Consider the following 23144-nt stretch of genomic DNA (forward strand, 5'->3'; position numbering starts at 1 on the left):
TCATATGGTTTTTTACCCTACAAAATGCCTCAGACTTTAAAAGATTCTCTAAACCTCTTAGAAGAAGTTTTCAGTCAGACTATAGATTTTTTTCCTAATTTCTTTGTACTTCAAATAACTACTTTCTTTCATTTTTAAAAAAGCATTACTATACTAACTGTTTAATTCCATCTAACCAAAAATAGATAATTTTGCTCTTGTTCCTAGACCACTGTCATTACCTTTTTTTTTTTTTTTTTCCAAAACAAAAAGTTTTATTTCTGATATCCTCCTAGAACCAGCAAAGCATAAATATATCTAACTGAGTGTTTTCTTTTTATGAGAGAATGAATTCCAGTGGCTTCAGTGACTAAAAGGCTCTCAGCTAATGGAGAGGTCTTTGTATCAGTGAAGAGTGCAGATGTTCTGACAAGAAGATGTATGATAACATTCATATCAATACAGCTTCGCTGTAAGAGATTTTTCAGGTTATTTTATTGTATTCTGCAGCAGTATGATCTTTCAGGCATTTCTCCCTAGAAACTGATAAAAAAGATGATTTCTTACTTTTGGGACAGAAGGAAATAAATAGCATAGAAAAAATACAATAAACTTTTAAGTAAAAATAACCACGCTGTATATAAGTGAAAGCTAGCAAGTACAACCTAATAAACACCTCCTCTATAGTTGTAGCAGAGGTAAAAGAGAGAAAATAGCCTAAATCATTTGATTATAAAACAACAGAAAAATGTAATGAAAATTTTTAGGCAAATAAATTAGGCAAGTATAAATCTAATAGCTTTTAGACTCCCCTTATACCAGAGAATTTCCCATGTATCCGTCTCAGCACCCTTGTTAATTAAAAAAACTAAGCATTATTTTTTCCTGTTTTTCTGACTGAGATCAGAACAGTGATAATTATAAAAATAATGTAAACAAAGGAAGGAACAAAAATGAGGAAAAGACAAAACAGTAGAAGAAACATTTCCTGTGATTTTAATATCATAGTTTAGATGGAGACAAGAAGGACCCTAAAATGTAACAAGTGTAAACAGCTTTTTAACAAAACAAATTGAGAGCTATTGCTAATGGTTTTCTTTCCTAGTTACTAAAGTCACTTGTGGTAGAATATTTATAATTTTAAAAATGGCAAGTCTGTGTTATGCACATTGTTAATTCATAATGAAATAATTATATATTTTGGTGTTTGCTAGCATTTACCTCCATTCAAAAGGTCACAAAGACTTTTAATGCAGTCACATACTGTCTCTGTGGTTTCACTAAAAGAGTTGTTGCAGAAAATATAAGAATTGCAATGCAACAGGTTGAAAACTATGTCAGTGAGGAAGTCAACAGAGTCAAAGGCAAGGAGAGCATTTCAGTAGTCTTTTTTACTAGATAAGAAAAGCAATCAGTAAACAAACAAACAAAAAAATTCAAAAACAAAAAAAAAATTCAAAAGCTGATCACACAAGCAAACAGAAACAATTTCTAATTGGTTAATTTTATTATCCTGCTATGTCAGTTCACTGATAACTTATAAATTTTGTTTTTAGTGAACTAAAGGATGCAGAGAAAAAACACTGTGGCCTTTCACCCATCTCATGATAACTATGATTTAAAATATTTTATAAAACCAGGAGGTGAAGAAGATTTCCATTAGAAGTATAGTTATTATGCTGTTGATATTACTTAAATGATTTTTTTTTTTCAGATATTTTGGTAATTCTTAATATTTCAGAAATAATTATGTTTTCTATTTTGTATTATTAATTTAGACGTTTTAGATTTTTTTAGCTATTTTTGTTTAAAAACCAACTCTTCTCCTATAAGTCTACCAGCAAGGCAAATTTTGTTTGAAGCTATGTCTCCAATATTTTTTTCCAGATTAGAGCACCAATTTCCATGATGAAGAGGAGGAAAAGGAAGGTATAGTAGTGACAGCAGCCACATGGAACTTTTATTGATGTAGAAAGCAGCATTCTAAAGAAAAGATACAGTCCTTTATTTGTACAATTCATATTGAAAATAATTTTGGTGAAGAATACAGCATATCCTTCCCTCAATTCTGTTTGCATGCCTTCCTTTTCTTCCTTCCTTGCCTTTCTTCAGCTTAAATAAACAGATAGTATCTTTTTTTTTTTTTCCTTGAGCAGGTAGCCAATATATGGGGGTTTACATATTGTTTTCATTCCTAAGAACAACTACTGATGATGAAGAACCTGCCCAGAGTGGTTGTGGATGCCCCCGATCTGGAGGCATTCGAGGCCAGGTTGAATGGAGCACTGGGTAGCTTGATCTAGCGGGTGGCAATGATGCATGTGGCAGGGGGGGTTGGAACTAGAAGATCTTTAAGGTCCTCTCTAACATATGCCATTCTGTGATTCTATATTGTTACTTATTTGGGGTTCATCCCTCCTTATTTTCATGAGAATGTCAAATAGCTATATCAAACAAGGGGAAACTTTTTTTTTTTTTTCTTTTTGGTCTCAGTTTTCTAAACCACCTTTTCGGCTAGACCAAGCACTTGTCCACTGCTGATTTGGCCTTCTTCATCTTTCAGTTTTTCTGACTTCCTGTTGCATTTTGCTCCTCTTCAGATAAAAGCACACATCATTATTCACGCAACAGAACCCAGATATAATATACAACTCCAGAAAACATATCTGGAATTTGTCTTTCTTAGATCTTGCACTGAACTCCTGCTGGGAAGAGTGACTTTATTTTTTTCAGACACTTCACACCTTCATACTGTTTTGAATGCTTCCTCCTTTTATTCGAGCTGAGAAGTGAATCCATGGGATGTTGGCAGATACCATTCATTACTCATTTAGTAAAAGCAAGAGGACAGGTGTCTTTCAGCTTTTTTCAGCATTACCATTGTCAGATTCTACTACAAAAAGTAACATGAAGGCAGTGGGGCTATGCACACTAATACTGCCCAAGGAGGTACAGCATGCATGCTTGCCAGAACAGAAGGATTGAGTCTTGAGCTCCTTCCCTGTCATATATGTTTGGAGTGGTGATTTGTAGTCATATGCAGAAAAGCCTCCTTCCTTGAAACATAGTACAAACATAATTGAAATCTAGGGAGGAGGAGATGAGTTAGGGGATAAAGGGTAAACATGGGCCTGCTGTAAAGGAAGCCAAGATGAAAGAATGTAGCAAGCAGGATGTGATGTAGATAAGGGTTAACCATTGTATAGGAATATGAGTAAAGAGAGGACAAGATAAGGGTTAACTATTGTATAAGAATGTAGGTAAGCAAGATGTGAGGCCAGATAAGCAAAGAACATCTTGAAACTCTATCGTTAAACTTGAAGAAAACATCACACAAGGAACAGGTCGGGATCAGATTACTTTGGTTGAAGACAATGAGCCTTCATCCCATGACCACCAGAAGGAGACCCCCACTGCGCACGGTGCAGGTGCAAGAGGGACGGACCATATGCTGATGGGTTCTCAGAAATGTAATGAATATGTATACAAATTCCGGGAAAAACACTTATTATGTATTAGTTTGGCCTATATCTGTACCAAGCTTTTGTCTTACAGTGTGCAAGTTCGGAGAAGCTATCCCCCTTACACCCAGCTTGGTGCCAAATGCTGAATAAAAACATACCTGCTTTATAACCTAACTCTGGGTTATAGATTTTGATTCCGTAAATCAGAGAAAAGGAATATTTGCTGTCTTCTAACATTTTGTTTCCCATGAAAAGTGTTGGAAATACCCGAATAATTTTTGTCATGATAAAAGCAGGTTTTATTCGCGATTGCAATGACAGGCGTCCCACAAGCAGGAGCGCACCTATGGACACAACATGACAGTCTTTATACCCTGCTTTTCCCTTTACCCATCGCCCTGCCCTGTTTCCCCATTGGGAACGCCCAAGTTCACAATCTTATCAAGGTTTACATCTGTTAATTCGTGTATTATCTGATGTCAGCCAGCAGCCATCCTGTTGTTTCCAAGATGTCTCAATGCTCTTCTTGTTGTATTGATATGGTGATTTTCTTCAAAGTCTTCTAATTAATATTGATAAACAACTTTAAAATGAGATGTGCTGGTGGAGTTATAACTCTTGTTTGAAAAGCATGTTTTAAGTTAATATATCATAGTATATCTACAACTTGAAGTTACCCTGGAGACAAGTACTACCTTTAAGGTGGATGATCCACTGCTTAAGTTCTAAAACACGAAGTCTGAATATCCTGAGCTCAGGACCACCTGTTTCTGGAATTTGAGATGGGGTTTCTGTGTCATTCTTCTTATTTATTTATTTATTTTTAATTGTTTGTATTGACACTTTAGCAGTGAAGGGTTGTCAGTGTTTGTCTCTGATAAGGGACCATGCACTGTGCTGTGCCACATGCAGCTGGTTTCAGCCAGTTCCAGCCATCTCTGCAGTGGACCCACCACAAGTCAAAGCTGATTACATGAATAACAATGACAAAGTCAAAATGCCGTGTAGCTGTGTGAGAGACAAGAGTGAGAGGGATAATAACACAAGAAATAGCTGTCAGACATCAAGGTCAGAGAAGAGGGAGGGACTGGAAGTGCTTCAGACACCACAGTGGAGATTTCTTTGCCAACTGCAGAGGAGACCATGATGGAGCAGGTGTTTGCCTGCAACCCATGGACCAAGCCACAGCAGGACAATATTTCCTGTAGGAAGAGGATGCAGCCTGTGAAGCCTGTGAAGCCTACGCTGAAGTAGGTTCATATCAAGCTTTTGGGCATTTAGTTTTGTATTCTTATTTCATTCTTTTAATTTCCGGACACCAACTTTGATGTGCTGACAGAGAATATAAAATCTTTAGACTTTACTAGCCTATTTTCCTATAATAATTGTTAGAAATATAATAGTTACATTTCTTTCATTTGCAATTCATATTCACACATTTTTTTTTTTTTTTTTACTTTTTATTCCAGAGGAAAGACAGATCAAAATGACCACTAAAGGAGTTTGGGAAAGTATTAATCAATTGGATTATATATATTATCTCTTTTCGGTCATTACTACAATTTTCTTAATGATCCCAGTAAAATTAGCATCCAAAGGAAAAATATGTTTTTGACCCCTCCATTATAAAAGTGAATTGTTTTATTCCTTTGAGCTTTTATCAACACTTATCAAACAATAATTGCCTAGTCACAAGAATTTCATCTGGTGTCTCATGTAATCTGTGAATTATAATACTTTGTCTCAGTCATTATGTCTGGCTGTCTCGCTCCAATTTATAGAGGGAGACGAGGTTCATTTAATATTCTATACCCGGTGTGAGATTAAGAAACAACGGTTCAAATGTTGGTCCGACCAGTTTATTATAAATCCTAATCAGGGAGATGGGGAAGGGAAGGAGGGCGATAGAAAAGATAGGAAAGAAGCAAGAATTGCGCAAAGCGGGGATAGCCACCACCAGGATCCAGCAGCGGTCCCGTTGCATGACATTTCAAAGGTCTGAGGCAAAGCAGCACTGGGAGAGCAGCAGCAGTATGGCTGGCCTTGGGCAGCAAGCAGGAAGCAGGAAGAAGTCGCAGAGCCAGTCCAGGAGGAAGCAGCAGGACTCAGGTAGCAGGTCCAGGAGAGCCCATCATCATGCAGGAATTCTGTAGTGAGGAATCTGATGGCAGACACCTTTGTTCTTCTTCAGCATGCAGAGCAAGTCCAGCAGGGAGAGAGGCAGGTCATGAGGCTTCTCATGGCAGAAACATCTTCTTCATGAGGAATCTGTTGCCAGAAAACCTACCTCATTTTTATAGGTCCCCTTTTTATCCTTCTTCTTCTGCCAGTATGGCGTTCCTGGGCTCTTGGGTAAGAGTCATGTGCAGCACCTCCTGAGATGGCCATTTTCCTCGAGATAAACCCACACAAAAGACTGCTTCACGGCCATTAAGCTGTGGCTTATTTCTCTTTCGTTGCCCTGGCTTTCTCCATCTGTGTCCCTTAGACAAAGGATTTTGCAACCCTTGCCCAGGACTTGGCCATCAGTATTCTCCAGACAAAGGATTTCTCAACCCTTGCCCAGGACTTGCTTGGACTTGTTCATCTGTGTCCCAGAAAGCTTTGAAACAACGATGTAAAAGAATAATCTCTTACACTGGCATGGCTTGAATTTTGACTGGCTAGTCATACAGCTTCTCTTTTGAGATTTAGATTGCCAGAAATGTAACAGAAGAAAACTAGAATGGCTTTCTGCCAATCAAATTATGGAACACTGAAAAGGTCAGGGTTATGCAGTATATTACTGTCTTTCAAAGATTGTACTGGGTATTAAAATTCTCTGATGTCTCATTTCACTGACAAAGACTGTAATGAGAACAGGAAACAGCACAAGATGTATCAGGCTTTGTGGCAATGTTTATTAGGATGAGAAAGAGGGGATGTGGGGGGAAATTAACCCATTCTTATTCTATTTGAACTTCTTATATTTAGGGTTTTTCAATGAGGAAAATTCAAAGAACAACATTTCAGGTGTCTTCAAATTAGGGAAGGAACATTGTAATTCCATCTAAGAAGTGGAATGCGAAATGGAATGTGAGAAAAAATAAATCTAAATGGTAGTTACATTGCATCAGATGTTTTCCTGCTGTAATTTACTTGGTGATCTATACAATTCTAAGTAGATGTTCCCTGTACCACTTTAAGGTAGAGTGAAATTAAAGCTCAAAGCCACTTCCACGCTGCCTGAAAGAGTAAGATGTAGGAAATAGGATATAAATAGGAAAGTACCATTTGTCAGAAAAGTTGACATTCCAGAACTAAGGGACATTTTATGAAATCAGTCTTTAAGTTTATTAATATTTTGCCATTTGAGGCTCAATCCACTACTATCCTTTAGCTTGTATCTCAGTTATCACACACAAATAATACCATAGCATAACTTTCTAACTTCACAATGATTTAACTCCAGAGTGGTTTATTGTTTCTTTCAACTACATAACGAAATGGATTGGCTGTATTTAAATTAATTTGCATCATATATAAGTGGGTGTAACTGGGGAAAAGTAGTAGTATTGCGGAAATTTAAAGAGCATGAATTCCTACAAAGCTTTGAAAAAAGTCTACACTTATTCTGTAGAATACATGAAAAACATCATACACGTTTTTCTTTGGTGTTCCTTATCATAGCCAGTGACTTAGGCTATGATGTTTCTTGGCACAATCAATATGAAAAGAGAGAGTTTAGTTAAAATATTCAGTATAATCTGGGTGTGATTAATATAACCTATACAACTCTCAAACATTTCTAATATTCTGACAGTCAATTTGCTAGCCTTTTTAAATTTCCCCTCTGAGCACCAATCACATCTGACAAGAGGAAGTATAAAAAATAAAAAAATAATAAAAAAAATGGAATCCAAATGAACAAAAATTTCATGGGCAGAGCTGATCTTGACTCAGTGGATTTATGAGTATTATGTGACTGCTAAAAGCTTTCAAAATTGAATGTTTATTTAACAACACTAAAACCTATCTTGGAATATGATTCAGATCTGTACTCAAAATTAAAGCCATCTTGCATCATGTACTGTAGAAAGTGGACTGCCTGAAATATATATAATTATAATGAGTTGTTCTATGAGAGCCAATTAGAAATCTGTGTTTTAAAGATTACAGTGTAAATCTAATGTAATTTAAAACAAAGACAAAACAAAACCAGCAACACCATTTTACCAAGTGTGTAGTCTGAGTTTCTATTTTCTGCCTAAGCAATGGTAAATCATGGATTATTATGCCAGTAGAAAAATCAAATGTGACCTACCAGGATTTGTATTCTGAATGGATAGATTTAACTAGAGAAACTAATAATCCAGGTTTTAATGTTGCCTTTGGTGAACAGTCAGAATTCTCTGTAAACTATCATAGCGAATAATTATAACTTTTTTTTTTTTTTTTTTTTTTTTTAAAGATAATTATGTTACTGGTATGAATTTGCATAGCTTAAGCCCTCCTACAGCTCCCCCAAGTTAGTGACACAGCCAGCTGGTAAAAACAGACAAGGAGAAGGCTGAGGTACTTAGTGACTTTTTTCTTGATCTCCTCTGATAACTGCTCACAACACAGCCCACAAATATTTGGTTTGGTAGGACAGGACTGGGGAAGCAACATCCTTCTCACTGTAAGTGAAGATGAAGTTCTTGACCACCTGAGGAACCTGAACATCCAAAAGTCTGTGGGTCCCAATAAGATGTATCCCAGAGTCCTGAGGAAGTTAGCTGATGTAGTCATCAAGACATTCTCAATGATATTTGAAAAGTCATGGCAATCAGGTAAAGTTCCTGGTGACTGGAATAAAGACAACATCACACCCATTTTTAAAAAGGGCAAAAAGTATGGAAATTACTGATCTGTCAGTCTCACCTCTGTGCCAGGGAAGATCACAGAGCAGATCCTCCTGGAGGCTATGCTAAGGCACTTGGAAGGCAGGGAGGAGATACAGGAAAACCAGAATGGCTTCAGCAAGTGCAAATCCTACTTGACCAACCTCGAGGCCTTCTAAGATAGGGTCACTGCATCAATGGATAAGGGAAGAGCCACTGGCCATCTATCTGGACTTCAGTGAGGCCTTTGACGCAGTACCCCACAACATCCTTCTCTCCAAATTGGAAAGATATGTTTTTTTTTGTTTTTTTTTTTTTTGGGGGGGGGTGGACTCTTTGATGGACAAAGAACTGTCTGCAGGATCAAGTCCAGAGAGCCGTGTCAGTGGCTCAATGTCTGGATGGAGATGAGTGATGAGTGGTGTCTCCCAGGGGTGAATGCTGGGGCTGATACTCTTTAATATCACAGAATCACAGAATGTCCAGGGTTGGAAGGGACCTCAAGGATCATCAAGCTCCAACCTCCCTGCCACGTGCAGGGCCACCAACCTCCCCATTTAATACTAGACCAGGCTGCCCAGGGCCCCATCCAATCTGGCCTTGAACACCTATAGGGACAGGGCATCCAGAACCTCTCTGGGCAGCCTGTTCCAGTACCTCACCACTCTCTCTGTAAAGAACTTCCCCCTGACATCCAAACTAAATCTCCTCTCCCTCAACTTAAAACCATTTCTCCTCGTCCTGCTGTTATCTACCCTTTCAAAGAGTTGATTCCCCTCCTCTTTGTAGGCTCCCTTTATGTACTGAAAGGCTGCAATGAGGTCACCTCGCAGCCTTCTTTTTTCCTTTTTGAACAACCCATCTCCCTCAGCCTGTCTTTGTAGGGTAGGTGCTCCAGTTCCTGATCATCTTCATGGCTCTTCTCTGGACCCTCTCCAACAAGCTCCCTGTCTTTTTTGTACTGGGGGCTCCACACTTGGACACAGTATTCCAGATGGGGCCTCACAAGAGCAGAGTAGAGAGGGAGAATCACCCTCCCTGTCCCTGCTGGCCACTCCTCTTTTGATGGAGCCCAGGATACCATTTGCCTTCTGAGCCACAAGGGCACACTGCTGGCTCATGTTAAGTTTTTCATCTATCAAGACCCCCAGGTCTTTCTCCACAGGGCTGCTCTCAAGGACCGCTCCTTCCAGGCTGTATGGATGCCTGGGATTCCTCTGGCCCAAGTGCAAAACTCTGCACTTTTCCATGTTGAATCAGGTTCACCCGGGCCCACCTTTCTAGCCTCTCGAGGTCCCTCTGAATGGCATCTCTTCCTTCAACTGTGTCAACCGCACCACTTAGCTTGGTGTCGTCAGCAAACTTGCTGAGGGTGCACTCAATTCCATCATCGATGTCACTGATAGAGATGTTAAAGAGCACCGGTCCCAAGACAGACCCCTGGGGGATGCCGCTCGTTACCAGCCTCCACCTGGACATAGAGCCATTGATGACCACCCTCTGTCTGTGGCCTTTCAACCAGTTTCTTATCCATTGAGTGGTTCACCCATCAAATCCACATCCCTCCAATTTGGAGACAAGGATGTGGCGGGGAACCGTGTCAAAGGCCTTGCTCAAGTCCAGGTAAATGACATCGGTCGCCTTTCCCTTGTCCACCGATGCCATCAGTCCATCATAAAAGGCCACCAGATTGGTCAGGCATGACCTTCTTCTGGTGAAGCCGTGCTGGCTGTCTCGGATCACACACCCTTTCCTCATGTGATCAAGCATGTTATCCAGGAGTATCTGTTCCATGATCTTCCCAGGCACAGAGGTGAGACTCACCGGCCTGTAGTTCCCCAGGTCCTCCTTGCTCCCTTTCTTGTAAATGGGAGTGACGTGACCCTTCCTCCAGTCATGCAGGACCTCACCTGACAGCCACAACTTTTCAAATGTGATGGAGACCAGCTCTGCAACCACCTCAGCCAGCTCCTTCAGAACCCTCGGATGCACACCATCCAGCCCCATAGACTTGTACACATTCAGTCTCATGAGGCGGTCCAGGACCTGCTCTGTCCTCACAGCGGGGGGGATTTACCACCCCGGTCCCCACCCAGAGGTTTAGGGATGCAGGGCTCAGGGACATGAGAAGTACTGGAATCCTGGCCACCAGTGAAGACCGAGGCAAAGAACTCATTCAGTACCTCAGCCTTCTCTTCGTCCATTGAAGTCAATTCTCCTCTTACATTTACCAAAGGAGATACACTGTCTTTGGCCTGTCTCTTCTGGCCAATGTACCTGTAGAAAGTCTTCCTATTGTTTTTCACGTCCTTTGCCAAGTTCAGTTCTGCATGAGCCTTGGCTTTCCTGATCCCAAATCTGCAAGTCCGGACGGCATCCCTGTATTCTTCCCAGGTGACACGCCCTTGTTTCCAGAGCTTGTATGCACCTTTCTTCACCCTCAGCATGCCCAGCAGGTCCTTACTGAGCCACGCCAGCTTCCTACCTCCTCTTCCGTCTTTCTTATTCAGAGGGACGGAAAGTTCTTGCGCTCTCAGGAAGGCATCCTTGAAGAGTAACCAGCTCTACTCAACATTTTTGTTTTTAAAGACAGAATCCCAGGGGATCTCAGCCAACTGTCCATTGAACAGCTTAAAGTTCGCTCTCCCAAAATTCAGGGTCCTGACGCTACTCTTCACCAGGTCCACATCCCTCAAGATCATGAACTCGACCAGAACGTGGTCACTGCAACCCAGGCTGCCTTCAACCTTAACACTATTAATGATTTCCTCCGCACTGGTGAGCAGCAAGTCCAGCAACGCTTCACCTCTGGTCGGTCTGTCCAACACCTGGACCAGAAAGTTATCATCAACACATTCCAGGCTTGAGCAGTGGGCCCTGATGAGGTTCAACAAATCCAAATGGAAGATCTTGCATCTGGGTTGCAGCAATCCCCATTACAAGTACAAGCTGGGGGATGAAAGGATTGAGCACAGCCCTGCTGAAAAAGACCTAGGGGTACTAGTGGATAAAAAGCTGGATATGACCCAGCAGTGTGTCCTTGCAACCCAGAAAGCCAACTGTGTCCTAAGCTGCATCAATAGAAGAGTGGCCAGCTGATCAAGGGATGTGATTCTGTCCCTTTACTCTGTGCTGGTAAAGCCTCACCTGGAGTACTGCATCCAGATGTGAAGTCCTCAGTACAGGAGAGACATGGACCTGCTGGAGTGTGTCTAGAGAAGGGCCACAAATATGATGTATGGAATGGAACACCTCACCAATGAGGACAGGCTGAGGGATCTGGAGCTGTTCAGCCTGGAGAAGAGAAGGCTGCAAGGTGATCTGATAGCCTTTCAGTGTCTAAAGCGGAGCTACAGGAAAGAAGGGGTAAATATATTTTACGGTGAGGCACTGGAAAAGGTTGCCTAGTGATGTGTTGATTCACTTTCAAAGAGAGGCTGGATCAGGCCCCGGGCAACTTAATCTAGCTGTGGTGTCCCTGTTCACTGCAGGGGAATTGGACTAGATGGCCTTCAGCGGTCCCTTCCAGAATTAAGGATTCTATGATTTTATGATTCTATAAACCTATACTATACATGAAATCCCATCTTTTGAATGAAAGGCACTTGAAATTTCAACAGTACTGAGATTATGGCATCTGAAAAGCATGACCAAACTCAATCATAAATTGCTCAAGCATCTGTTTAAATTTAAGATATATATATATTTTTAATTTTAAAATCAAGATGTCAACTTGAATGCTGAAAGTTTAGCAGATGGTTAAGCTCTCTTTGGGACCTCAGTCATAGCTTACACTTCAGAGCATATGTGGACTCACGAAAAATGGACTATAAATTAAATGACTGCAATTAAATTTCTGTTTATATATTGTCTCCTTTTTTCTTTAGCCTACCTTTGTACTTTTCAGATCTTGAGGGCTGCACGTAGCATCTAGTCCACCGTATGCATCTTGCATACAGATACAAAACATGCTTGCTATGTGCTATGCTTCCACATACTAACTGATTAACATATAGAAGTTCAAGAACCTTTTGAAAGAGACACAAAATTTTTATGAAGTTATAAACTAGTGTTAGTGAATGACATTAAGCTCTGTAATTATGTTTCTGTCTCCAAATATTTCAATGACAGTACCTTTTACTTTCCTGACTATGGAAAGGTGAGGGTAAGAGGGAGCATAATGTCAAGAAGGAAAATTAATAAGATTTGTTTATTTGCATGTTTAATTAAGAAACTGATTTTTTTTTAGGACTGCACTTATGAGATAAAAGAGCTGGTGCCAGGGTCTTCCTTGATCACTGGAACAGGCTGCCCAGGGAGGTTGTGGAGTCTCCTTCTCTGGAGATATTCAAGACTGCCTGGACACCTACTTGTGCAACTTGGTGTAGGGAGCCTGCTTTGGCAGGGGGGTTGGACTCGATGATCTCTGGAGGTCCTTTCCAACTCCTACAATTCTGTGATTCTGTGATTCCTTTTTTACAGTCTGTATTATAAATATGGATGAAGGCCAGACTACACTTACAGAAGAAAGGGATCCAAGGATTGAGATGGAACTGACCCTTGTCTCTCTGCACACTCAATGTAGAAAATACAAGTTTCATATTTATTTCAGCAATTTTTGTATATGCAAAGGAGACAGGAAGCTGCCTATGCTACTCTGTCTAGATAATATGTCCAGATTTAAATGATGTAGGTGATTTTATATTCCATAACTAATGCAGCAATGAAATTATCTCCAGAACTGCAAGATACATGCCTGTTTTTAATTATGAAACTAAACACAAACAATGAGACATATTTGTTAAATTCTCCAAAAAAAAAAAAAAGGAAATAGGGATTACTGGATGCTATTCCTGGTGAGGTCGCAGAACTATTATTTTTGCTAGTGATTCCATTTATGTAAGTGTAGTAATCACTGGTAAATTGTTTAGATTTGCAAACTACAGAGATAGACAAACAGTAAACATTACAGTTCACCAACAAAGTTATTGTGCATTGCTTTGTAAAAACAGCAGATAATGCATATTTTACTGTGGGTATATGTAATTCATTTATGTAAGAACAAATGATGTAGAACAAATGATATGAATGAAGTGGCAGTTAGTGGCCATCTTGGCCATGAGATGATCAAATTTAAAATCTTTTGTGATGGGAAGAAAACTGTCACAAAAGCCTCAACTCTGGGGGTGAGTAGAGCAGATTTCAGGCTCCTCAGGGAACTAGTTAGTAAGGTCCCCTGGTGAACTGTTTTGAAAGGCACTGAGGTCCCTCAGTACTATTCACTTTTTATGTATCACCTCCTGAGAGCAAAGGAACAGGCAGTTCCAAAATGTTGGAGGTCAAGAGGTGGAGCAGAAAGCCATCTTGGTTGAAAAGAGATCTTCTTCTCAAGCTTAAGTGGAAAAAAAGTGTATGACTTCTGGAAGGAAGGTCAGACAACATGGGAAGACCACAGGGATGTTGTTTACCTTCATAGGGAGAAAATTCATACAGCCAAAGCTCAGTTGGAGCTGCAACAACTGGCCAGTTATAATGTGAGTGACATTATAAAGGGCTTTAAAAAAGAAAAAAAAGAAAAAAAAGGAGGACCAGAGAAAACATTGGCTTGTTACTTGATGAGAACGGTCACCTTACGAATGGGGACGTACACAAAGCAATGACATTTGTTGTCTGTTTTTGTCTCTGTCTTCAACATTGATGGTGAGCTCCTGGACCTCATGTGCCTCAAGTTTGAGGACCTTCACTGCAGTAACAAACAACTTCTGGCTGGCTTTGAACTTGTGTGGGATTTGCTGCTCCACCTGGATATGTGAGTCCACAGAACCTAGTGAGATTCATCTCAGGCACTCAGAGACTGGGCATCAAGAGACCTCTCTCAATTATTTTTCAATAGACTTGGGAATCTGGAGAGGTCCTAGCTGAATGAAAGCTGGCAGACATTGTTACAGTTTTCAAGAAGGGCAAGAAATAAGACTCTGATTATAACAATCTTATCATTTTCACTTCAGTGTCTGGTTGAAGTAAGGAGAAAATCATGCTGGGAGTGATTGAAAGACACGTGATGGGTTGCAGAGCCGGGCAGTCACCAGCCACATGTTGGCTTTTAACAAGTTTAACAAGAGCAGTGCCAGAATCTGCATCTTGAAAGGAGTAACCTTGGCTACATAGAGACTGAAGAATAAGATTCTGGAGAACAGCCCTGTTGAAAGAGATCTGGGGGATATGGTATGGAACAAGAATATGAGTCCTTGGTGTTCCGTGGCAGCCAGGAAGGGCAAACTGTATCTAGGCATGCATCAAGGACAACATTGCTAGTCAGTCGAGGAAAATGACTGTTCCACTCTACACTGTACTGGTGTGCCCTCACCTTGAGTACAGTGTGTAGTTTGGGGCACTACAGTGTGAAAAGGACATAAACCTATAAGTGAGTATCCAAAGAAGGGCTACAAAGATTGTGGAGGCTCTAAAGTGGAAGACATATGAGGAACAGCTGAAGTCCCTTGGTTTGTTCAGCCAAGGTAAGAGGAGACTGAGAGAAGACCTCTTTGCTGTCTGTAGCTTCCTCAAGAAAGAGAGTGGAGGGGCAAGTACTGATCTCCGCTCCTGGTGATCAGCAAACTCAAGGGAATGGCACAAGTCTGCAAAAGGGGAGGATCAAGCTGGACATCAGGAAAAGGTTTTTCTCTGAGAGGATGTTTGGGCACTGGAACAGGTTCCCCAGGGAAGTGGTCATGGCACTGATTTTGCTGGAGTTCAAGGAGCATCTGGACAACACTCAGACATATGGTCTGACTTTTGGTTGGTCCTGTGAGGAGCAAGGAGCTGGATTCAATTATCCTTATGGGTTTCTTCCAACTCAGGATGTTCTAAGATTATATGATTCTGTGAATTCACAAGGTGAAAGATTTTCAAAGGATGTGGGGATAATGGCAGACAATCTGTTGAACATGGTCTTACAAAACTTCATCTTTGAGTAGAAGAGGTAGACATAATACTTGAGGTCTCAAATAGTCTTACTTCCACTCTAACCAACATTTTTTTTTACCTAGTAATTGATTCTTTTTTTCCAATTTTCTCTCCCCTAATGTTACTCAAGCTATTCAGAATGCCTTGAACTCTTCTTACCTGTTCTAGTCTTCCTTTTGTCACTTATGCACTTACAGAAAATTATCCTGTCCTTCATATTCCTTGCCAGCTTCAATTCAATCCAATCCAATTCAAGATCTGAATTCCTTGATTTCATTCGTGCATGCTTGGACAATGCCTCTATATTCCTCCCAGCTTCCTATCCTTTCTCCAGTTTCCTGTCCCATCTTCTGCCTTTCAGTATGCTTCCTTTTTGTGTTTGAGTTGGGGACAGGAGTTCTTGTCTATCCATGCAGGCTTCATGACATTCTTGCCTGACTTTCTACTCAGTGGGATGGACAGTTCTCAAGCCTAGGGGAGGATCCTTCAACATTAACCAGCTTTCTTGGGTTCCCCTTCCCCCTAGGGCTTTATTCCAAGTAGACTCCTCCAAGAATATCTTTGAAGAAGTCAAAGTCTGCTATCCGGAAGACTACTGAAGTTACCTTGATTTTTTGCCATGTTCCCTTCTCTTAGGATCCTGAACTCCACTACCTTGAGAACAATACTGCTAGGGCTGATCTCAAACTTCACATCCCATTCATCTTTTCTTGTTCACAGGTATGAGGTCCAACAGAGCACTTCTTCTCATTCATTACTCTACCATTTGGGTCAGGAAGTTGTCCTCAGTGCTCTCCAAAATCGTTCAGATTATGTTCTGCTGTGTTGTCCCTTCAGCAGATACTGCGGTGGTTGAAATTCCAGAGCAGTGACCACAAAGCTACTTCTAGTCATCTGTAGCAGTCTGGCAGAAAACGTGAAAACAGAAGCGATGAGGATTTTCGAACGTCCTGTCTTTCAGGTACTTTTATATTGTCACGGAGTTAACTAGATCAATCTATGCCTGTGACAGGTGGCAGTAGGCCCCTGCCCCCTCTCTCCCCCCTCCTCCCCCCCAACCTCACAAAATGGGAAGGATAAGGGAAAGGGGATAGGGAGATGGGAGCTGGGCTCAAGGAAGAAAAAAAAAAAACAACAACAGCGGCAACGATCTATGGGGGAAAACTTATTTTACTGTGATATTGGAATGCAAGATAACACAATATAATACAATCTAACTGAAATTGAAACTAATTAATCAAATAAAATAGGAGAGTGAGAGTTCCTGAGACCGAGTCAAATCTGAGAAGCTTGGTACGGCTAGGAAAGTACCCTCCAGCACCCACTGCAAGACAGTAAGAGACTGCCCAACCGGGAAGGGCCAGATCCCATGACTTCCACGATGTATAGGGACAGGTACCTGGAAGTTGCCATTACATGATCTTATGATGTGGAATACCAAAAACCAAACATCACAAAACCATGACATATATAATTTTGGTTTTGATTTAATGGAAATGTGTTTACAATTTGAACTTCATCTTAATGAACTGATTCTGACCAGGATAGGAACAAAGTAAAACAAAAACAAACAAACAAACAAAAAAAAACTGAAACAAGCAAACAAAAAAAAGAACAGCAATAGTCTGAAAATGAGGGATGTGAACAAAGAGAACTTCAATAGTCTGAAAATGAGGGATATGAACAAAGAGAATTTTTTATCATTCCTATTAACACTGCACTGAGCCTGAATATTTCCTCACAGACTTACTCATCTTATTTACATCAATGACAATAGATGAATGAGTATAATGAGTGTAATAAAAGCCCTGTTTCATTACCTCTTCGCTTTTATTTTTCTTTCTTATGCTGAGAACTGTCAGTAAGTAATTGGACCATATACTGGAAAACGTATACCAGGAATGCATTTTGGGCCCATATCATGAAAAGTGATTTCTTTTGCATGCCACACGTACTAAAGAGCAGGAGTAAGTGTTTAATGCTGTATCAGAGCTTCAGAGTAATGCACTACTACTGGCATATTTTGTTTAACACTAACTCTTCTGAAGTTTTACCATGTGCATGCCATCCATACCTGTTTTAAACACTGGAAAGAAAATCTTTCCTTTTGCCCTCTTTTCTTACAGACACTTGAATTTATTATCTGCTAAGATAATATTAAATCTTATTTAAGCAATACCATCTTTGATATGGATCCAAGGAAAACTCTTGCAGCTGTAAATGCCCTGTATTTCAACCATGGCGTTGTGATTCTAATTTATGGGAAATAAGAAAAGAATGCAAATATTATGTTGAACATGGATTCACACAATGCAGTAGATATCAGGAATTCCTATCATGATATCAACATCAATGAACATTGGAAAAGTTTCTCAGACAAAAAAGTTACATATTACCGATGACCCTTGAAGATGTATCTATGAATCCATCTATTATGTCTTTTGTATTCCAATTTAAAAAAAATAAGGAAAAGGTATTAGACCAAATTTTCTGTTTGACTAAAAATTAAATTTTATTTTTTATCCCTGAGTTGGCTAATAACCTGGCCAAATGAAAGATAGTTTCCAATCATTGATTTTAGAACTTTTTAATTTTAAGTTTTCATTGGAGCAAGTAAATGCCAGTAACTGTAGGATTTTTTTCTTTATCTTTGATTTCTACATTAATATTTAAATATTTCACAAATTAATCACTCTGTCAGGAGGAACTTAGATAATCGTATCTCAAAAAAAAAAAAACAACCAACCAACCAACCAACCAAAAAAAACCAACCAAACAAAAAGCCACCAAAACCAAAAAGCAAAAAAAAAAAACAAAAAACAAAAAAACCACATTAGCCAGATGCACAACACACTTCAGAAAGTTTGTATGCGCTTTTTCAAATCTCTTTGGGCAGAAGAGAAAAGAAGTGCTTTTTCACGATCTAGAAAAAGATTATAACCATTGTGCAGATCATTCAAGAGGAATGAAACTATTTTCCTACTATTTTTGAATTGCTGAACAAGAAAACAATGAAACAGCTTCAATTTTTGTTATCAATTTCTTAATGTTTTGAGACTAAATGTGTCTCATGTATATCCATGTTTGTTTTTTTCCAATCATTTTCTCAATTTGTACATGAAATTCTCAAGTACTGAATGTGTTATATTTAACAATAAACTATTTTTTATTAGTATTCGTCAGAAAAATGCAATCCAATGTCAATTTGCATAATTCTGCCTACATCTACCTCATTTATAGATTAGAGCTGGATAAACATTTATTTTAGTATCACATATGAACACAACATCACTATTCTTAGTTGAACATTGCAAGTACTCTAGACTTATCTTTGCTGCGGGCAGCCTAACTGGCAGAATTTCAGTCTTTTATTCTACTACAGATGAATTAGAATGACTTGAGTGTTTGTTCTGATGTCTAAACAAACAATCAAGCAAGCAAATAAAAATAAAATGATTTTTTTTTCCCTGTTTATTTTCCTCAAAGTGTTAAAAAGAAACTTTAAGAGAAACTAAATGTTCCAGTTCCCAAGAATGAAGGAATAAAAAAAATTGAGAACTAATTATAATAAATGCTGATTAGACTGTAGGAATTCTGGTCTTTGGAGAACTATGTGGAGAATAATCCTTAATTTTCTTTCAAATGGGCTGTGAAGGTAGAACTTAATATCATGAATAAAAAAAAGGGAACTGCTTGGCTACTGATTCACTTGAGCATTCCAGAATAAAGCCCAGTGATGTGGTCTGTCTGATTATAGTAGAGGTCAACACATATGCTGTCTTGTTGATTTATTATGTAATTACAACGTTATTCAATGGAAAAATAAATCACTATGAGTCTTTCAGTTGATTGCAATGGAAATAGAATAGTAATCTGAGGCATTTGCTTTTTAATGCACTTTTCCTGGTTTAATAGAACATTATTTTTTAAATTATGTCTGAGGATATGGGGAGAAAAAAAAACAACACAAAACCTAACCAAACCAATAAAGTACAGCCTGAATAACATCTTAAGGAGTAACTTTAATTCGCTGTCTGAATTATTATTTAAAACTGTTCCTTTTTTTTTTTTTTTTTTAAATTACATTTCATGTTTATACTCTTTCTACCATCTTAGTTAATTTATCGCTAACATTTATTTCCCAGTAAGCTCTTACACAGACAAAAATTCCATTGCCTACAGTAACAGTAAGATCTACAGGAAGAAGGCAATGGCTTTTTAAAATAGATCATCTGTTGGCTCTTTTGTACAGATTAAGATTTCTTTTTTTAACATCCCTTTGTATGTGTCTTAATAAAAAGAAATATTTACCATGCAGTTTCCCCATATTTCCTACAAGTCTGATGTCTTTTACAAATTAAATTCTGTATCAAGAAAGAAATTTAATATTTATGCTTGTAAATGTAAACACATTTTAATGCTCATGGCTTAGCACAGAATGATAATTACTTAAAGTTGATGTAAAATAGATCTATAATTTGGGGAAATATGTACTACTGTAATTTTCCATCTACAACAGCTGCAATTTGATGAAAATGTGTCCCCAGATTATTATTCCTGCCATAAATAATTTCTCTGTTAGTATCTCATAAGAAGTTATTTTCAAGGGAGGGCACCGTTATTAAGTGTTCTGATGACAATTTGAGATTTCTGACTCCTATAACTATCAAATTCATCTACATATTACCTTAACCAGACGGATACTTTACTTGAACACATTCACTATTACCCTGATCTTCTCTGATCTATTTTTACTAACTTGCCAAGAAAAAAAAGCACTTTTTTTCTTTTTTTTTTGCATTACTACTAAAATCGAGTTACATTTTCTATATTCAAGTTAATTTGCTCAGAATAAATCTGGGCATATTTTAACATGAACCTTGAAAAATTCTCTTTAGTTTATCTCTGTGGAGAGCCATGTATCTTTTAGTATGAAATTTGCTTAGCATAAACCAATTGAATGTAAAAATATTTAACAGATAGACAATACAATTTAGGCCACATGGATTCATTAGACTGAGCAGAATCAGTATCACACGTACTTGTTCCTGCCTAATAATATCTTATTTATAAGCTGTGATTTGGAATTTTCTTTTATCTTCTGCTGAAATATTAAGAAAGCAACTTAAGAAGCCTATTTATGATTTGTGTTGCAATAAATGAGGGCACTACTATTATTTTGTTTTCAGTGGAGAAGAGGATCTACCCTTTTGTACTCATCATTGATGTGTATCTTTTTTGCTCTTGCTACCTCTGAAAAGAGTATTTTAGGGAATTCCACCCTACAGTTGATGAAGCATCTGTCAACATCTGTTAGTTTCCATTACTGCAAATTAAGTAGTCTTGGCAGTAGTTTCTCATAAGCTCTTACTGTAGTTGATTTATAAATTATTCTGTCACTTATGCCCAATGTGCCTGATCCGTTACTGTAATTTAGGACAATGATGACTTTCCTTGCCAAATCAAATAGTTTTAAGAGCTGTAGCAGGCAAGACCTGACTGGAAACCAGCAACAAAAATAAATATAACTATTAATTTGTTTGGAAGATCACAAAATACTTCCTTTTTTTCTTCCCTTCCAATTTTTATTATTATTATTTAATTATTTATTTGCAAAGTGTCTGTGTTTGCATAGGCATTCATTTCACTGTGGAAGTACTCCAGGTATCTCCATATGTGAGACTGTCTTAACAACTCCAAAGGCAGTTTAATGCATTGTAAAATTTATTAGCCATCAGATAATGCTAATCATTTGGTAAACTGCTAGCTCCAAGACCATCAGCTTCCTAGCACAAGAATTTCACTCTTCTGGTAATGTTAAACTCCATATGCGGGTTTTATCTTGAGCTACTGCTATGCTGGATTGTACTTTAGCTGATTTATTTTTCTTCCTGACTGTATTACCGTGAATTAAATATATGATAATAGATTACTGCACAGTGAATACATCATAATCTGGTGTAGATGCAATTTAAGTTGAACAGCAGCAGAATCTCAGAAATATTATTCAGAATCATGTTGCACCTCATCTCTTAGCGACTCAAAAGGGTTAAACCCTTGTTTTAGTGTTCAAGCTGCTGTAGGTACTCTTTGAGATAAACAGATTAAACACTGGTGCTGTGTAGGAACTTCTAGAGTAGTGGCAGATAAAGCAATTGCCATGAATTCTTCTGAGTGAGTTTTCAATTGTGAGATCTAAACTATGTCACAAGAAGAATTTAAAATGTGGAAATTTCATGGGATTTCGCCACGATATTTTTATTTTTTATCTTGTTACACATAAAATATGAAACGTGGTTGTTGTGTTCAGTTAAATTTTGACATTATTTATATTTTGCTGCTATACTAAAATAAAAATTAAAAAAATAATACAGCTTTTCTGTTTGTTTTTTTTTTAAAGTAAAATAAAATGTATATTTGTAAGTCATCAGGCTACTTACTATTGTAAAACTACATAAAATTGCATTTTAACATCAATGAAATTTCCAAGGTCTGCTGCTTACTTACCATATAAGCTAAGCTAATCAGCATTATTTGCTGTAAAAAATATTTTTAGAGGTGCTTGTGAAAGCTTTAAGAACCTTTTTTTTTTTTCTTTTTTTTTCTTTTTTTCTTTTTCTTTTTTTCCTGGAAGTGTTTAGTGATCATATTAATCATAGAATCATAGAATCACAAGGTTGGAAAGGACCTATAAGATCATCTAGTCCAACTGTCTTCACATTACCACTCCTACCACAAGCTACTAGACTAGATATCTCGCAGCTCATCCAGACGCCTCTTGAACACTGCCAGGGACAACGACTCCACCATCTTCCTTGACTGGCCATTCCAGTGCCTGACCACTCTCTGAGAGAAAAAGTTCTTCCTCATGTCTAACCTAAACCTCCTCTGATACAACTTGCAGCCATTTCCCGTGTCCTGATCGTTGCCTGGGAGAAGAGGCCAAACCCCTCTTCACCACAACGTCCCTTCAGGAAGTTGTAGAGTGCAATGAGGTCTCCCCTGAGCCTCCTCTTCTCCAGACTAAACAATCCCACCTCCCTCAGCCGCTCCTCACAGGACTTGTGCTCCAGACCCCTCACCGGTTTTGTTGCCCTTCTCTGGACACGCTCCAGGGCCTCAATGTCTTTCCTGTAGTGAGGGGCCCCAAACTGAACACAGTACTTAAGGTGCAGGCTCACCAGAGCTGAGTACAGGGGGATGATCACCTCCCTGCTCCTGCTGGCCACACTATTTCTAATGCAGGCCAGGATGCCGTTGGCCCTCTTGGCCTCCTGGGCACACTGTCGGCTCATGTTCAGCCAAGCATCAACCAACACCCCCAGGTCCCTTTTCTCTTCACAATCATCCAGCCACTCATCACCTAATGCTTCATGGGGTTGTTGTAACCAAAATGCAGGACCCAGCACTTGGCCTTGTTGAACCTCATCCCATTTACCTCAGCCCAGCGTTCCAGCTTATCTAAATCCCTCTGATGGGCCTCCCTACCCTCAGGCAGATCAACACCACCTCCCAACTTGGTGTCACCTGAAAACTTACTGAGGGTACACTCTATCCCCTGGTCTAGGTCATCAATAAAGATATTAAACAAGATGAGCCCCAGTACCGACCCTTGGGGAACTCCACTTGAAACAGGTCGCCAGCTGGACTTAACTCCATTAAGCACTACCCGTTGGGCTCGGCCCTCTAGCCAGTTTCTTACCCAAAGGAGTGTATACCTGTCCAGGCCATGGGCAGCCAGTATCCCCAGAAGAAGCTTGTGAGAGACCATGTCAAAGGCTTTGCTGAAGTCTAGGTAGACTACATCAACAGCCCTTCCCTCATCTACCAGTCTGGTCACCCAGTCATAGAAGGAGATGAGGTTGGTCAAGCA

This window comes from Phasianus colchicus, chromosome 3, assembly GCF_987193195.1.
Source record: "Phasianus colchicus chromosome 3, bPhaCol1.hap1.1, whole genome shotgun sequence".
NCBI lineage: Eukaryota > Metazoa > Chordata > Aves > Galliformes > Phasianidae > Phasianus > Phasianus colchicus.